Source organism: Leucoraja erinacea, chromosome 29 (assembly GCF_028641065.1).
Source record: "Leucoraja erinacea ecotype New England chromosome 29, Leri_hhj_1, whole genome shotgun sequence".
NCBI lineage: Eukaryota > Metazoa > Chordata > Chondrichthyes > Rajiformes > Rajidae > Leucoraja > Leucoraja erinaceus.
The window spans coordinates 31,070,915-31,084,262 of NC_073405.1; positions in this window are offsets into that span (position 1 = coordinate 31,070,915).

Sequence of the window (13,348 nt, forward strand, 5' to 3'; positions counted from 1 at the left end):
ATTACATTGGTACCTTTATTTCTGATGGTGCAACACAATACCTCAAGCTTCTGGGTGTTGGGTGGGTGCTCACAGCTGCTAAAATCTGTTGGTATATCCCTTGAACATTGCCCTTAAAGAAAAAATCAAAAAATGTGCTAAATAACATAGAAAATGTGAAAAAACAGTATTAAAAAAAAATTACTGTGGGAAAAAAAACACCATATGGTGGGAGAAACATTCATAAAACATAGAAACATAGAAAATAGGTGCAGGAGTAGGCCATTCGGCCCTTCGAGCCTGCACCGTCATTCAATATGATCATGGCTGATCATCCAACTCAGTATCCTGTACCTGCTTTCTCTCCATACCCCCTGATCCCTTTAGCCACAAGGGCCACATCTAACTCCCTCTTAAATATAGCCAAATGAACTGGCCTCAACTGTGGCAGAGAATTCCAGAGATTCACCACTCTCTGTGTAAAACATATTTTTCTCATCTCAGTCCTAAAAGATTTCCCTTTTATCCATAAACTGTGACCCCTGAAACCTTCCGTAGATGTAAAGTTGCATTAAGCTCCGTTCCCTGAAACATGTATTGTAAAAAAGAAAGAACAGTTCAAAACCGGGTAATATATTCAAAGAGAAGACCAGCGAACATGTATTGTGATTAGTTCTTCTGGTATCTTAAACTGAACAAGTATTTACTATTTACTATTTAATTACTGTATTTAACTTAGCAGACAATCCCCAGTACATTTAAGTAAGAATCTGCTGGTTGGAAGGGGTTAACCAAAATTGCAATCTTGGCTGCTTTTTTTTTCTCCTAATAATGATCTATTTTTTAAAGGGATCAAGGATGTTGGCGAAGTAATCAATTATTGATTTTGAGTTTGAGTTCTTTTAGGAAAGCTTGTTTTGTTGTAATAACAGAGTTTGTCTTTTAAAATGCAAATGGACAGACAGGTTACTTTCTACAGAAAAACAAGCGTTGAAGCATGTGCTATGTAAGGGACAAATGAATGTACATGCAATATTGTGTTTCTTGATCACCGCAGACCATGGCATACAAAAGGGGGGTTTGAGGGAACTGACAATGAGGGGTAAAAGGTGAGAGATAAAGTAGATTGGGGAGGCGAAACATATTTGGAGAATTGAAGAAATTAATGTTTAGGTGAGGGCCCTCTTCAGATGTACTCAGATCAAAGAACAAGTTCACAGGGAAGGTGATGAAGGAGGCTTCTAAAGACTGATTTCACATTTCCAAGCCACCCGCAGAGCTTTAGTGAAGGGAATGAATTGGGCACTAAAGAGTTTAAGTAAAGTCTTGACCAAGAAAGGACAGGAATGGGTTAAGGTTCCCAGTCATTCTGTGATTCAGAACAACCCCAACTAGAAAAACTGGATTAACTTTTGAATTGAATACAGGACAAGCTGCTGCAGCTATATACCCACTGGAATGTGACTGGAGTGTGGGGTTGCACCTACAGGCCCTAGGCCGATGAACTAATTACGTATGCACAGCAATTAACCAATGTCTTGCCATATCTTGATCAAAGTGCTTTACATCAGTGCAAGTACTAACGTGCTACATACTATGGTACATAGATTTGACAATACATACATAAATATATACATACAGCGCTTCCTCAGAGGACATCAAGTAACGCTTGTGAGTAGAAATAGGGTTTAAGTCTAGACTTAAAGTAGTCGATGGCTGACTGACTGCGAATTGTTTGGGGAAACAAGACGGAATAATGGGGCTATTGACCCTCCTTTTATTCTGGGTTTAGCCCAGATGGACAGGACCTGGGAAGATAATTTGTTTCTATGAGTTTTTTAATTTTCCCTTCGTGATAAAATAAGTATATGCTGGATGTGTAATGATGGAGGAGGTACACAAAATTGCTGGAGAAACTCAGCGGGTGCAGCAGCATCTATGGAGCGAAGGAAATAGTCGACGTTTCGGGCCGAAACCCTTCTTCAGGAACTGTTTTCGAAATAGGGTAGCAACTAATGGGTGCCTTCAGAATGGCAAACTTGAGGACTAACGCATATTTAAAGGATGGTACACCCCTCCCTTTAAACAAGATTGGAATTAAACATGACAAGCGCAGCAGATATACCCCGACTGCAGACAGTAAGAGATACGCACAGGTCAGTTAATACTATCTGTTTTTGCTACAACCAAGGCACTGGTGTATCTTTGGGAAACAGTACGTGTGTGACAACCCAGTCAGCCACCATTGCCGGCTCACACTGACAGGTTTATGGCAAATTTTGTGTGTGAATCCTGGGCCTACCCATGGTTACCAGGAATGTCACCGGCAGACAGGGCAACGACAAAAGGATCCCATCGCTGTACAGCGTGTTGTTGTGTTGCATATGTGGTGCCACACATGAGAAGCATGAACCAATTACACCAGCACACGGGGAGTTCCAAGCGAAGTCTAACGAAGTCTGAGCAATTTTTTATGATCCTCTTACCGTCCTATGGTAGAATGATAGTGCACAGGAACTAATTAAAACGGCCTCAGCTATAGGGACGCTTGCTAATGCCACTGCCGCCTTCTTGAATACAACCCAGGAGGAGTTAGAAGGGGTAACAGCTGAGATAGTAGCTATGAGAACGGTAGTATTACAAAACACAATGGCCTTAGATTTTATCCTAGCAGAAAAAGGAGGGACATGCGCAATAATAGGTAGAGAATGTTGTACTTTTATTCCCGATGCTTCCTCCAACATTACCAACTTGGCTGCCCATATCAGAATGGAAGTGACTAAAATAATGAAGGTAGGAGCTGAATTCCATGATTATAGCTGCGGTGGAGGTTGGTGGCCATTTAATATGTTTGGAAAGACATTGTCCACTATGGATTAATTGTATCACTAATTGTACTATTAATTTGTCTGTTGTGATGCTTATGTTCTTTCTAATGTACTCAGCAAGGACTGTAATTGTTATCAAAATTGATTAAAAAAGGAGGGAATGATAAGGTTGAATGATGTTAAAAATATAAAAAATGTATTAAATGGATTTCTGGGCTCGGTTACAACTTATATTTAGTCTGAAAACAGGCTTTTCTCCTGTAGATTGATACAGAAGACAATCCCAGACTTCTACCAGGTTGCTGTGTATTCAGACAATGACTTATGTGCTCAAATGACTCTGTATTAAAGTAGCCCAGGCTTGCCTTCGGTTAACGTATATTGAGATAGTGACGATGACTTTAAAATGCGTTTACCAATTGATGAGAGAGGAAGCCCAGATTATCCCAGTGAGCGGCAAAGATCCTATAGCAAAGCAAGATAGACTACTCCTGCTAAATGCAATGGACTGACGTGTAGTACGCTACGGAGGGGATCATGGGCATTTTGCCACGCCCATTTTAGCAACCTGAGCCTACGTAACCCGACCCGACTCGCACTGTAATCAATGTTGCAGGGCAACAGTTTGTGTGGGTCAGATTCATAAATCTGTCAGTTCAAACTTTTTGTCAAGAATAAAATTTGATTCTGGTAATTGTCTTTTTTAATGTTTTTTAAATCATTTCTTTTTAAATGGCTCACAAGCAGTGTTTGAGTTGATTTTGTAGTAACCGGAACCGACCCGACTCGCAGGGTGATTGACAGGGGGGGACGTTTTGTGCGTGATTATAGGGTTAGATTCATAATTCTGTCAGTTCATAAATCTGTTGATACTTGTTAAAGAATAAAATGTTTATAAACACACATACATGAAAATTATATAAATGTATATAACACACACAATTATATTTCTTCTAATCCAATAATGAACTTTATTTCAGACTAGACAACGGACATTAAATAAGAAACATTGTAAATAAGAAACATTGTAAACCTCCCTGCAACTTCACACACTAGGCCTTATCCCCCCCGGCACTCTCTCGCCTGCCCCCCCCCCTCTACAATGTTCCCCCCTCCTATGCCCTCCTCTCTCCTCCCCTGCCCCGGGCCCCGCACTCTCTCTCCCCGCTGCCCCCGGCCCCGCACTCTCTCTCCCCGCTGCCCACTCTCCCCGCTGCCCCGCACTCCTTCTCCCCCCTGCCCCGGACTCTCGCACTCTCTCCCCCCGCTGCCCCGCACTCTCTCTCCCCGCTGCCCCGCCCCCCGCACTCCTTCTCCCCGCTGCCCCGGACCCCGCACACTCCTTCTCCCCGCTGCCCCGGACCCCGCACCCCCTCTCCCCGCTGCCCCGCACTCTCTCCCCGCTGCCCCGGGCCCCGCACTCTCTCTCCCCGCTGCCCCGGGCCCCGGACTCTCTCTCCCCGCTGCCCCACACTCCTTCTCCCCGCTGCCCTGGGCCCCGCACTCTCTCTCCACGCTGCCCCGCACTCCCTATCCCCGCTGCCCCGGACCCCCAGCACTCCTTCTGCCCGCTGCCCTGCACTCCTTCTCCCCGCTGCCCCGGACCCCGCAATCCCTCTCCCCTCTGCCCCGGACCCCGCACTCTCTCTCCTCCCCGCTGCCCCGCACTCCCTCTCCCCGCTGCCCCGGACCCCGCACTCTCTCTCTCCCCGCTGCCCCGGACCCCGCACTCCTTCTCCCCGCTGCCCCGGGCCCCGCACTCCTTCTCCCCACTGCCCCCGGCCCTGCACTCCTTCTCCCCGCTGCCCCTGACCCCGCACTCCCTCTCCCCGCTGCCCCGGGCCCCGTACTCTCTCTCCCCGCTGCCCCGGACCCCGCACTCTCTCTCCCCGCTCTCTCTCCCCCGCTGCCCCGCTGCCCCGGACCCCGCACTCTCTCTCCCCGCTGCCCCACACTCTCTCTCCCCGCTGCCCCGGGTCCCGCACTCCTTCTCCCCGCTGCCCCGGACATAATACTGCAAAAGGAATTACAGCTTCGACTGGACAAATCCATCTTCTGGACTGATAGCACAACAGTGCTTAAGCACGTCAACATCAAAACCAAATGCTTCCAAATATTTGTAGCAAACAGGATCTCTTTTGTAAGGGATGCTACTGATGTATCACAATGGAGATATGTTGGCACAAAGGCAAATCCTGCAGATGAAGCCTCCAGAGGACTAACAGCAGACAGCTTGCTTCTTAAGCTATGAGATGGATCAACGGACCAGATTTTCTCTGTAAGCCAGACAGAGAATGGCCAAGGCTTAGTTTATATTCTGCAATCTTTGCTAATGATCCAGAAATCAAACATGACATCACAATGAACGTCATTGTCAAGGATTCATTGAATCCAACCAACTCTCTGATCACCTATTTCTCATCATGGAGGTTCAGTGCCCGTGTCGGGGTGGCCCGGCCGATGGGAGGAGCAACGCCCATGTCGGGGCGGCCCAGCCCGGGGGAGGTTCGGTGCCCATGTCGGGGCGGCCCGGCCCGAGTCTGAAGTCGACAGTTACTCACGTGAGGGTGACTGGGATGGTGTTCTGGCGGCGGTGGCCTGAATCCGGGGTTCGGCCGCGGGCCAGCGGCTGCATCTGCAGGTCTGGGTGGGCTGCAGCTACGACCACCCCGGGCCGTGGTGTTGAGCCGCAGGACTGTTATAACATCGCCGGGGGGGGGGGGGGGGGGGGGGGGGGGGGTATCGCCTCAGCGCAGAGGGAGAATAGGAGGGAAGAGACTGCAGACCTAAGACTTTTCCCTCCATCACAGTGAGGAGATGTTGGGTGGCCTCACTGTGGTGGATGTTAATATGTGTTTCTTAAATTTCGTTCAGACTTCGGTCTGAATGACAAATAAAAGGCTATTCTATTCTATTCTATTCTATTCTATTCTATTCTATTCTATTCAATAAGTAGCATTGAAAAGGATCCTGGCAAACTAAAGGAAAAGGTTGATAAGGAGAAGCAAGTCTTTAAATCAACATTCAGCAGACAGTGCTTATGTCCTGAAGATCTTCTCATAGCAGAAAGCGCAGACATCTTTTTCATTCAAAGACAAAGATTCAAAGAAGAGCTATCAGTATTAGAAGCTGGTAAATATGGTGTCAAATGAAGCAGTCATTTATACAAGCTAGATCCGGTGTTGAACTAATGACTTCTGAGAATAGGTGGTCACCTGAATAGACTAGCGATGCCTTAATATGCCAAACATCCTATTATTCTCTCAAAGGAGATATGTGGGTGCTAGCCTTTGTGGGTGCTAGCCTTTGATTCATTGCTATGCCAACACCGCACGCAGAAACGCCAAGATTTTTTCCATCTCGATAGAGATTTCACTTTTACATGCACATATCCACTACTGATTAAATATTGTCGAGTTTATGTACAGATTTTAAATTAAATCCTTCCATCCCCCCAAAAATGTTCAAGATGTTAAAAAAAAAGCTCTCGCCCATAGAATGTTGGTGACCGTTCCATCGTGTGATGTCACAATGCCCAATGCTCACAGATTTCCAATCGGAATGGGAATTTACATATGCCTTTGCACCTGCCCCAGCCTCAGCCCCAGACCCAACCCCAGCCCGGCAGCCTGTCGAAGCGCATCATCTCGTGTGTGGGAATAGAGAAAGAGGATTGTGGGTGATAGGGAATGGGCAACAGATGGACTTCCCCTTATTCTCCCTCTTCCACTCTCCTTCCCCACTAATTTCTCTCTCTCCCCCACCCCTCTCCCCCTCTATCCACACTCGTCCTCCTCTGCTCCCTCCCCATCCCTCGGTCCTCCCCCACAACTCTCTCCCCTTCCCCAATCCCTCTCTTCTCCCCCTCTACCACCCCTCTCTCCTCCCCCTCTCCATCTCCCTCTCTTCATCCCCCTCTCTCTTCCTCTCCACCCCCTCCTCCTCCCACCCCATCCCTCTCTACCTCATCCCGTTCCCTCTCTAGGCCGCCCCCAACCTCCTGCCCCTCTGTCCCGCTCCCCCAACTCCCCCTTCCCCTCAATCTCCACTTTTCTCCACTTGTCCCACCCCTTACCCTCTGCCTCCCCATCCCTCTCACTCCCCCTCCATTTTCCTCCTGCCCCCTTCCCCTCTCTCCCCTCAACCCCTCCCCTTCCCCTCTGTCCCTCTTAAACCTCTCACCCTACCCCTCCTTCCCCACTCTTCCACTTCATCTCCTCCCTTCCCCCATTCATCTCCCTACCTCCCTCCTCCCCCTTCCCCTGCCCCTCTGTCCCTCTTCCACTACTCCTCCTACCCCCCTGCCCCTCTCCCCCTTCCTCCCCATTCTTCCACTTATTTCATCCCACCCCCACCCCCACGCCTCCCCATCTTCCTCCACAATCCTCTCTCTGCCCCCTTCCCTTCCCTCTTCCTCCCTACTCTTCTTCCCTCTCTCCCCCCCTCCCCATCCTTCTATCCTCCCCACCCCACCCTACTCTCCACCCTCCACCATCTCCCTATCCTCACCCCTTTCCCTCTCTCCTCCCCCCCCCTCCTCGACCCACCCCAATCCCTCTCCCACCCCCTTCTCTTCCCCACTCTTCCCACTTCCTCCACACTTTTTCCCCTCTCTCTCCCCTCCCCCATCTCCCACCTTCACTCCCTCCCTCCCTTCCCCCACACATCTCGTCTTCCCCCCTCTCACATCTCCCTCCCCCCACCCCTCTCTCCTCCCCTCTCTCCATCTCCCTCTCCTCAACCCTCTCCCTCTCCTCCCCTCCTCCTACCACTCCCTTTTCCCCCCCCCCCCCTCCTCCCTCTCTATCCCAACCCTTGCCATCTTTCCCCCACGCCCACATCCGCCTACCCCTCTGGCCTTCTTCCACCACTACTCCTACCCCTCTCTCCCCACTTCCACTTCTCGTCTCCTTATTCCACCCCACTCGCTCCCCCAACCCTCTCTCCTCCTCCCTTCCACCTCCCTCCCCTCTCTTCTTCCACCCCTTCCCCCTAACCCTCTGACCCTCTTCCACCACTCTCTCTACCACTCTCCCCCTCCCTCCACTCTTCCACATCACTCCTCACCTCCCCCCTCCCACTCTCCTCTCCCTCCCCGCTCTTCCACTCTCTCCCCACCACTCTCCTCCTCCCACCCCCATCTCTCTCCCCCTCAACCCCTTTCCCCCTCCCTACTCATCCTCCTCCGTCCACATTCTTACCCCTCCCCCACTCCTCTCTCCCCCACTCCTCTCTCCCCTCCCCCACCCTTCTCTACTTCCCCTTCCCACTCTCCCTCGCCACTCTTTCCCCTCTCTCCGTCAAACATCCCCCCACCCCCTCCCTCCCACACTCTTCGGCCTCCCTCTCCTACTCCAACCCCTCCAACCCTCCCCATCCCTCATTCCCACCCCACATCTCTCGTCTCCCCCCCGCTCTCCCCCCTCCCCCCCCCTCCTCTCTCCTCCCCCTCTCCATCTCCCTCTCCTCACCCCTCTCCTTTTCCTCCTCCTCCTTCTCCCACTCCCATCTCTCCTTCCCCCCCCCCCTGCCCTCTCTATCCCCCCCCCCATTCCATCTTTCTCCCACAACCCCTTCCGCCTACCACACTGTCCCTCTTCCCCCCTCTCCCCCTACCCCTCTCTCCCCACTTCCACTTCTCTCCTCTTTCCCCCTCCTCTCTCCCTCTCCCCCAACCCTCTCCTCCCCCCATCCCTTCCCCACCTCCCTTCCGCCTCCCTCGCCTCCCCCCCCCCCCTTCCCTCTAACCCTCTGAACCTCTTCCACCACCCTCCTTACCACTCGCCCCCGCCCACCCCACTCTTCCACTTCACTCCTCCCCTCCCTCTCCCACTCCCTACCTCCCCACTCTTTCCACTCTCTCCCCCACCACTCTCCCCTCCCTCTCCTTCCCCTGTCCATCTCCCTCTCCTCGCCCCTCTGCCTCTCCTCCCCTCCTCCACCCACCCCCATCCCTCTGCCCCCCACATCTTTGTCCCTCCCCACTCTTCCCCCTACGTCCACATTCTTTCCCCTCTCTCTCCCCTCCCCATTTCCTCCTTCCTTCCCACCCTCCCCACTCTCTCCACACCTCTCTTCCCCTCCCCTGTATCCCCCCTCACCCACACCTCTCTCCTTCCCCCTCCCCCACTCTCTCGCCACTCTTTCCCCTCTCTCCGCACTACCCTCCCTCTCCCTTCCACACTCTTCGTCCCCCCTCTCCTACCCCATCCCCCTCCACTCCTCCATCCCCATCCCTCCCTTCTCCCCCACCCCTCACTCCCCCTCCCCATCCCTCTCCTCCCTCTTCCCATCCCTCTCCACACCCCTCTCCATCTCCCTCTCCTCCCCCCCCTCTTCTTCCTCTCCTCCCCCTTCTGCTCCCACCCCCATCCCCTCTCCCTTCCACTCCCCTTTTTTTTCTCATCCCCCCCACCCCTACCCCATCTACCTCCTCTTCTCCTTCTCCCCCTCCCCCCACCTCTCTCCTCCAACGACCTTCCTCTCTTCCCCACCCCCTTCCCTATCTCCCCCCCCCACACCTCTCTCCTCCCTCGCCCATCCCTCTCTCCTCCCCATCTCCATCTACCTGTCCTCACACCTCTCCTCCCTCTCCTCCCTCTCCTCCTCACCCCCCCTCCCCCTCTCCCTTCTCCCCACCCCCCCCTCTCCCTCTCCCCCATGCCTGCCCTATCTCCCCCCACCCCTTCCTCCTCTCCACTCTTCGCCCACCTCCACGCTCTTCCCCCTCTCTGCCCTACCCCCACACATCTCCCACCCCTCTCTCTTCCCCCTCTCCATCTCCCACTCCTCACCCCTCTCCCTCTCTCCCCCTCCTCCTTCCCCACCCCATCCCTCTCTTCCCCAATCCCTTCCCACTCTACCCCACCCCCTTCCCTCCCACACTCCGTCCCCTTCCCCCTACCCCTCTGTCCCTCTTCCACCACTTCCGTTACCCCTCTCCCCCGCCCCACTCTTCCACCTCTCCTCCCTTCCACCATCCCTCTCCCCCTCAACCACCTTCTCTCTCCTCCTCCCTCCCTCTCTCCCCTACCCTCTTTCCCTAACCCTCTCTACCTCTTCCACCACACAGTCCTCCCCCTCCTTCTTTCCCACTCCACCACTCCCCCCTGCACCTCTCCCCCCTCCCCATTCTTTCCACTTATCTCCCCCCCACCACCTTCCCCTCTCTCTTGCACTGTTCCACGCTACCCCCTCTCCCGTCCCCCCAACCGCTATCTCCCCCTTCCTTTCCTCCCCAATCTCCTCCCCACTCCCCACTCTCCTTATCCTCCCCATCCCCCACTATATATCCCTCCCCCCCCTCTCTCTCCTCTCTCCCAAATCTCTCCCGTTTCCTCCTCCCCCTCTCCCCTCGCTCCCCTCTTCTCACCCTTCCCTCGCACCAACCCATTTCCCTATCCCCCACTCCCCACACCTGCGTGTTTGCAGGTGGCTAGTGTGAGTGTGATGCCGCAGCCTCCGCCACCCCCCCCCCGCAAACGCGTGTTGGGGAAGCAGACCCAACGGGTCTAGTGTACTTTTTAAATTCTGTGTGGGTGGGTGTCATTTTGCCTTTGAAACGTATTTTCTCGAAAACCATACACAATAACGCAGAGATGTTAACATATTTTGGTGGTGATTTAACTTATGATTTCGGAAATCGACTCCACTCATCAAATCAAATTTCGGAAATCGACTCCAATCATCAGCATTCCCCCCCCATCAATAGAATCACTCAATCTCAAACGGTCCGTGTCAAGGGTGAAGAAAATCATTTCTGATGCCTCCCATCCAGCTCACTACATCTTCCACCTGCTGCCGTCAGGAAGGCGCTACAGCTCACTGCCCGTCAAAACATCACGATTTAAAAACAGTTTCTATCCACATGCAATCCGAATTCTGAACACCCTATGACAACATCACATAGCCAACTCGTGCATGTACTGTATACTGTTTGTTGTTGTGTTTTTATGTATTCATGTTATGTTTGACGGGAATCAGCCTACTGTATAACATCCTGTACTGAACCTGAATTCCACCAGATTGTCTGTGTGGTCAATAAATAATCTAATCTAATCTAATCTACTCTAAATTTGATCAATTATTTCCGCAGATTTTTAATATTTCCCCAGACTTAAAAATCAAACCGCTGCTGCAGCTGCGGATGTCACAATGCCTTTCACGCGGCACCGCCCACCCCCCTCCCCCTCTCTCGATTAATGCAGATGCGCTCAATGCACAGGCGCACTTCCCACCATCCTCTCCACCGCCCCACCCACTCAGTAATTTTTTCGCCTCCTGCTGTGCTGCGGACCAAAGATCAAGAGGGAGTAATGGCCGTCTGTAACGCTGGTGGAAGCCACAATCGGCTGGTCGTTCACTGCTTTTGGCAGCTCAGCAAAGAGCCTATAGCGTGCTCGAGTCCCCATGACCTGCCGCCCCACTGCACTCCTCTGTCTCTCTCCCTCTCTGTCTCTCTCTCTTTTCTCTCTCCCCTCTCTCTCACTCTCTCTCTCTCTCTCTCTCTCTCTCTCTCTCTCTCTCTCTCTCTCTCTCTCTCCCTCTCTACTCTCTCTCCCCCCTCTCTCTCTCCTTCTCTCTTTCTCTCTCTCTCGCCCTTCTTTTCCCTCTTCTCTTTCCCCTCCCCTCTTCTCTTTCCCCTCCCCTCCTCTCTCCCCTCTTCTCTCTGCACTCTTCTCTCTCTACTCTCACTCTTCTCTTCTCTCTCCCCACCCCTCCCTTCTCCCTCCCTTCTCTCTCTCCTCCGTATCCACCCGCGGGGGGCATCCCACAGTCACTGACAGAAAGAGGGGGGAATTCACTCTGGTGTGGAGGTTGGGGTCCAATGGTGGTGCATCGCAGTCAGTGACTGTGGTACGCTCCTGCAGATGTAGACGGAGGAGAGAGAAGAGGGAGAGCAGGGGAGAGAGAGAGATGGGAGAGAGAGCGGGGGGTTGGGGAGAGAAGGGGGAGAGAGGGGGAGAGGTGGGGAAGAGAGAGGAGGAGATAGCGAAGAGTGGAGAGAGAGGAGAAAGAGGGGAGAGAGAGGAGGAGAGAGAAGGGAGGGAGAGAAGGGGAGAGAGAGAAGTGAGGGAGAGGGTGGGGGTGAGAGAGGGGGAGAGAGGAGATGAGAGGAGGGAGAGAGAGGAGGGGAAGAGAGAGGAGGAGAGAGAGAGAGACAAGGGGAGAAGGAAGGAAGAGATAGAAGGGGCAGAGAGAAGGGAGTGAGAGAGAGAGGAGGAGAGAGAGAAGAGAGGAGAGAGAAGGGGAGATGGGAGCGTGGGGTTCATTTTCCCACACAAGGTGACTGGACAATCTGAACCTAAGCACCAAGTTGTAAGCGGCCGAAGGTGTGCATCGCTCGGGACAGCCTCCACTCTCCCACGGCCACCATCCGCGGGCTGTGGGTCGGGTGGAGCGGAGGTTTGGGACAAAGTTCATGCCTTCACAGAGATGTGATAGACGCAGGGGTCTGGACCAATCGCTGACAAGTCCCGCAGGTCCTTTGGCCTGTAGGCGACACCGCCTTTCGGGTTGGTGGTGTTTCGACAGAGCGGCCATTCGGTAAGGTTTAGGCGACGCAGCTTTTCGGTTCCTTGGGTTTTAGGCATCCCGCCCTTTCAGTTAGTTTGCATTTAGGCATCCCATCCTTTTGGTTAGTAGGCATTTCGTCTTCAGACTCTTTCAATTTATTGTCATTTCGGCCTCGTTCTGTTCTTTGGCTTTGACTTTGGCTTCAGCCTGTCGTCCGTCAGCGCCATGTCTGCAAATGGTATCTGCTATGGTGGGAAGGGGAGGAGAAGGAGGGAGAAAGCAAGGACTACCTGAAATTGGAGAAGTCAATGTTCATACCGCTGGGGTGTAAACTAGCCAAGCAAAATGTGAGATGCTGTCCCTCCAAAATGCAGTGGGTCTCACTCTGACCATGGAGAAGGCCCAGGACAGAAAGGTTGGATATGGAATGGGAGGGGGAGTTGAAGTGCTGAGCCACTGGGAAATTTGGTTGGTTATTGTGAACTGAGCATAGGTGTTGGGCAAAGTGATCGCCAAACCTGCGCTTGGTCTCACTGATGTGGAGCAGCTGACACACTTGGAAAAGTGAATGCAGTAGTTGAGGTTGATGGAGATGCAGGTGAACCTCTGCCTCACCTAGAAAGGCTGTTTGGGTCTTTGGATGGAGTCGAGGGGGGAGGTAAAGTGACAAGTATAGCATTTCCTGCGGTTGCCAGGGAAAGTACCAGGGGAGGGGGTGGTTTGGGTAGGAAGGGACAAATTGATCGGAGAGTTACAGAGGGAACGGTCTCTGCGGAAAGCAGAAAGGGGAGGAGATGGGAAGATGGTGGGATCCCGTTGGAATCAAGTATCTATTACGGAGGCAGGACAGCATATGATTTCTTCCTCCATGTCCAAGTTGTTCATGGATATGTCGTAACAGTAGTGTTGATATGTAAAGGTCCTTTAAGATAAGATATGCCATTTATTGTCACTATACATGTACAGTGAAACTGAAAGCTGCTCGTACTCAGTGCATACATACAATTTAGCACAAAAAACAAGAA